A 6,000-nucleotide genomic window follows, 5' to 3' on the forward strand; every position below is an offset into this window, starting at 1 on the left:
CATCAACTATGAACATATTCTGTAACGCCTCTGTGTATAATGCATCATAACGCATTAAGAACATACTTTTTAATTAGTGGAAACAACAGCAGGTGATAGGATTTGAACCCATACAGACCGAGTGTTAAATATAGGATTTAAACTGTATGATTAAAACAACTTGTCAAGACTAACGGAAACCCTAGACTGTTAATGTCGTCTGTGGTATTTTTGCAGTTTGCAAATACATAGCAGGCCAGACTGGACCCCATAGAAAAAAAAAGAAATATAAATAAATAAATAAATAATAATAATAATAATAAATAATAATAATAATAATAATAATAATAAATAAAAACAAGTGGTGCCAGGCACAACAAACCCCGCCCCTCACCACATATTGTAGCTTATTTGGCATCGATCCAGCTGATGTCAACATGTCTGTGCATGTGCTGATGTCCGCATATCCAGTTGTCCTCTATATAATGTGCCAAGTTTGAAGTAAGTTGAAACAAAATTGATGTTTTTATAGACGTGTGAAATGTCGCTGATTATAAGTAAATGTGTGTGTGTGGGGGGGGGGTGGGGGGGTGGGGGGGGGTTAAAAATTCATTAAAAAATTTGAACTTCGACCTACTATTCCCAAAATGTAATCAGATCTATTCTGGATCACTTGCAATCTATAAACCAAATTTGGCATGAATTCAACCAATAGTTTTGCTGCTAGAGTGTTAGCAATGAAACTAACAAACAAACTGAGCCAAAAACAATACCCCTTGCATCCCCTTCGGGTGGTGGAGTAAAAATCATAATTATTCATGAGGTCAGTACTTAATATTTGCTGGTTGCTCCCTTGTTTTACTAGTATCAAAATGTGGTCAAATTCTGTATTTTAATGCAATATAAAATGATATAAGTTCATCTATTGGCTGCTAAAGTGATGAAATCCCAGTGTTATAGGCACATGTCATACTTTACAAGTTGTTTCACATAAATCACTATGAATAGTTATTATTAGCTTTTAACCCATAAAGACCCAGTGTTACTTTTGTGACAGTGACCAAATAAATTTTTCTTTATTTAGAATCTTTCTCAAGTGATTGATCACCACTTATTGTAATATTATACACATGTTTTTGTTTTTGTTTTTTTGCATTTTTAAGAGAAAATCACATATTTCCTCATACTCATTGTACTGATCATGTAGATGTCCATAAAAGTTTAGATTACAGTTGAGGGTTATTATATTAGAAACATAAAAAAACTGAAGCAAATCTATCTTTTTCACTAAAATATATCAATACTGAACATAAACCCAGTGTCTCCATCCACTGTCATTGATCCAACTCCATGAGTTTTACTGGTGAATCAGTGTTGTAGAAGATGACGGTGTTTCCACTTTCACTATGGAGCCTCTGAACGTCCAAATGGGTCATATCTGATGACCATGAAAGACAAACTGCATTTTACACCAATTATTTATATGTATCGATAGGATTAGTGGATCAACAGGTATTAAACACTTTATATTAGTAAATGATTTTGGCTGCCAGTGGATGTTTGGGTCTTTAGGGTTAAACTAAGTGGAAAAAATATGATTATGTCAATGCAAGAACAACACAAGACACTGTCATATTAATTCTAATAGGCACCTTTGATGATGGACACGTAATGTGTTTTCAGTGTACATGTTTATATAGAGTTACTGATGTCAGAATGACTTCTGATTATTGTCGTAAATGATTAGGAATTACCATGAGTGTTTTATGACACATTATAAATGAACTAATAATGCATTAGAGCAGGGGTGTCAAACTCATTTTAGTTCAGGGGCCACATTCAGCCCAATTTGATCTCCAGTGGGCCGAACCATTAAAATCATAACACAATAACCTGTAAATAATGACAACTCCAAGTTTTTCTGTTTGTTTCACAGCAATAAAAAACATTAAATTATGAAAATATTTACATTTACAACTATCCAAACAAAAAAGAAGTAAATAACCTGAAAAAACTAATATTTCTTAAGAAAAATAAGTGCAATTTTAACAATATTATGCCTCACCTTTTCATTTATACATGCACACACATTGCATACAATGTTACACAAACATTTGATAACAGGCGTAATAGTATATTTGGAACTAAACTATGAATAATTTATACAATATTTAGTGTCAGCTTATTATTAACACAACTTACAGATCAGAGTGGATCTACAAATGAAGAAAACATTTAGTAACAGGGAGGATATTGTTATTAATTTTACACTTAATTTTCATTTTGTCCACATTTTATCATTAATCATTTATCATCAGTAATCTTCTCTCTGTTAGCTCTAGTAGTTTTCATTTACGTTCCTCCAAGTGGTTGCTTATAACTGTTTCCCGAGTTCTGACAGACTTTGGAAAAACAGCATTTTCCCATAATGCACCATGGTCGTGGAATAATCTTCAAAAAACTGTAAAACTACATATATTCATTTCTATTAATGATTTAAAAGTATCACGGGGAAAGCAGTAAAGGAGGAATGTCACTGTTTTTCCTGATGCTGTTATGGTTGAATGGTTGTTATTGTGTTTCATTGTTCATTGTGTATCATGGATGTGTTTTATGTTTTTTGGACTTTGTATGGCTGCTACCTCAGCCAGGTCTCCCTTGTAAAAGAGATTCGTAATATCAGTGGGACTTCCTGGTTAAAGAAAGGTAAAATATTATTATTATTTTTATTTTTATTTTACTTTTATTTATATTTTTTTTTAATTAAAGGGCTATTATACAATTATTTCACGTCCAATCATATTGGTGTACAGGGTGGGAAGCAAAATTTACAATATTTTGAGGCAGGGATTGAAAGACAGTGTATGACCAATTAGTTTATTGAAAGTCATGAGAATTTATTTGCCACAAGAAAATTGACATAATAGAAAATGTTTTTATTCTATGTGTCCTCCTTCTTTCTCAATAACTGCCTTCACACGCTTCCTGAAACTTGTGCAAGTGTTCCTCAAATATTCGGGTGACAACTTCTCCCATTCTTCTTTAATAGTATCTTCCAGACTTTCTCGTAATAGTTTTGCTCATAGTCATTCTCTTCTTTACATTATAAACAGTCTTTATGGACACTCCAACTATTTTTGAAATCTCCTTTGGTGTGACGAATGCATTCAGCAAATCACACACTCTTTGACGTTCGCTTTCCTGATTACTCATATGGGCAAAAGTTTCTGAAAAGGTATGGATAATAGTGTTAGGTAGGATTATGACATCAATATATGTTTGGTTTCAAAACAATTGACGTAGTGCCTGCTGAGAAAAAACAACTAAATGTTCATTGTAAATTTTGCTTCCCCACCCTGTATATGTGGCTCATGAACTAAAACAAGTTCATTAATATCCTGAGACACAGCAATGCATTTTTGTCCTCTGTAGGAGAAAAGAGTTTCATTTATTGAAAACAAAAAAACAAAAACAAAAACTGTCCACTGCAAAGGACATTCTTTCAAAATTCTAAAAATGTATCTGAAAAAGCTGTTGCATTGTGCTGTTTCCAATAAAGACAGTTATTTAATGTAACAAAGCCAAAACCTGTAGTTTCCTGAGTGTCAGGAAGATATCAGTGTAATTTTTGCACTTTCCAAATTCATGTCGTTGGATCGGAAACCTTTGGAGGGCCGCTTTTGGCTCGCGGGCCGCCTGTTTGACACCTGCGCATTAGGGACATGGGCTTCGAAGAAAGCAGTTCCAAGTTTGATTTTTTTTAAATATTTGTGTCCCCGCTTTTGCACGTCCACAAGGGATGTTACATATTTTGTGAAATCAGAGAACCAGAAGCGTTTGGGGGCGCTCCTGAGAGGACAGCTTGTTACCAGACGAGACTCTAAAACAGGCTGTCTGTCTCTGATGTGTTGGTGTTGAGGGGCCGGAACATGGGAGAGCGTGGGGAGGGTTGGAGGAAGGTCGGGTGAGGAGGAAAAGACGCATATGGGGAGGAGGAGGAGGTTATGGCTGAACACTGACAGCTCTTAACTATTTCCTAATCTGCCACTTCTATAATCTGTTCCTGCCCAGCTGGAGACACTTCATATTGTATGGCCGAGCAAAAACGACACAGAAATCAGTGCAGAGAGAGAGCAGTAAACGGCCAAATATTAACTACATTCCATCAGTATTAGTTAAAACATTAGCATTTATTTATTTTCTCAAGCAGATTCTCAATCTCATGCAAAAGACTCACGCACATCCTCACCTATCATCAGTCATCAGCCGCGTCTAATTATTCACTTCATCAGGCAATTATATTTATCAACCTGGCATCATTAGGCAAATCAAAGTGGTTTGTCGAAGCATTTTCCACAGGCTTTTAATTTAACATTTCCATGCCCAGGAAAAAAAAAAAAAAAAAACATCACAGAAATAAACAGACAGCGTGAAAGTGTGGTCATGTTTCTATCAGCTTTTTAGGACAGATTCTCCTCGCTCAGAAAAAGTTGTGATTTAATGCCTTCTGTGACTATTTTTTCTGCTTAAGAAAACCATCTATCACTCATTATCTATCAAAAAAATGTGAAAAATAAATGAAGGAAAACTAAACAAACCTGTAGAAACACCAAACATAGATTAAATTTGATTATATATTTATTACCTCTGCCAGAAGGTATTGTGATCACTGCTTTGCGTGTTTGTTTGTTTGTTTGTTTGTTAGCAACTTTACGGGCAAACTATTCCAACCATCTTTACCAAATTGTAACCACAGATAGGCCTAGGCCCTGGGATGAACCCATTAAATTTTGTTCCAAGTAGGCCAAAGGTCAAGGTCACAGCAAGGTCACAAAATCTCTAATTTTCCTATCTCTCATCATTGAGCAATTTTCAAAATTCATGAAAAAATTCAAAATGACTTCGGTTAGCCTCCAAATTGATCCACCTGTAGCTGATAACAATATCTTGTATCTGGCACAAAATTGTCCACATCCACTGTGGAATGTGGACTCTGTGGACATTTCAATTTAACATTGAAAATCCCATTTACAACACATTTTTCATTATAACTCAACAAAAATTGATTGGAATTTAATATAATTTGACATACACATGACAGGTTCCAAGCTTCAACTTTTTCTGTTGTATGGAACGACCTTGAAACTATTTAATTTAAAAAGAAATAGTCGATCCACATGTGCACACCATTCGGGGTGCTTGGTGGAGGTTTGCGTTCTCTGAACACTTGTTATTTTATTGTGTTTTGTTGCCATGCATGACCGAAACAGTGTTGAAACTGTTGTTTTTTTGTTGTTCTTTTTTTAATTCTGCAGACTTACAGCGTAATGGTGAGTGGGTAGGATCCCCTTCATGCACCATTTAGTCTTGTAAGGACCTTTTTTTTTTGTCTCAGAAAAACACAGTGGTAATCACAAAGACTTAGCAGGTGGTTCAGTGAATGCTCACTTGCGCAAACACTATGCAAATGAATGCTACAGGCCTAGATGAATTACCGAGGCAGCAATGTGGAGCTTAAAATGTTTCTCTCTGTGCCATTGCTCACAGTTTAAAAGAACAACACTGATATGGTAGGTACCTTGTTGCCTTGCGGCCTCAGGTGGAATGTTTGCATCTGTCGTTGTGGCTGAAGGTACACTCACTCATAAGACGCTCATGCAACTCCAGCACCGCACCATCTGAGAGGAAGGCTCATAATCTGGGATCGCCTTGCGGTGCCACCAGCTGATTCACAGCCAGAGAATAAATCATTTGTCCAATGCCCAGCTGTGGAGCTCCAGAGACTGACGAGAAACCCAAACGAACCTGACGGCCATGACACCAACAGTCACTTTACCTGTGATCATGTGGTTTTTTTTCTGTCAGTACAAAGAGGAATTGTGAAATTGAGCTTATTTTTAGCTTTTTACTCCCTTTTCCGCTATTTGTTTTTCAGTTCAGCTGGGGCTTTTTATATAACACGTTTGCCTCTTCTCAGTTTGCGTTAAATTCAGTGATTTAAAAAAATTAGCAAAGCCATAA

This window comes from Sphaeramia orbicularis, chromosome 22 (genome assembly GCF_902148855.1).
Source record: "Sphaeramia orbicularis chromosome 22, fSphaOr1.1, whole genome shotgun sequence".
Taxonomy (NCBI): Eukaryota; Metazoa; Chordata; class Actinopteri; order Kurtiformes; family Apogonidae; genus Sphaeramia; species Sphaeramia orbicularis.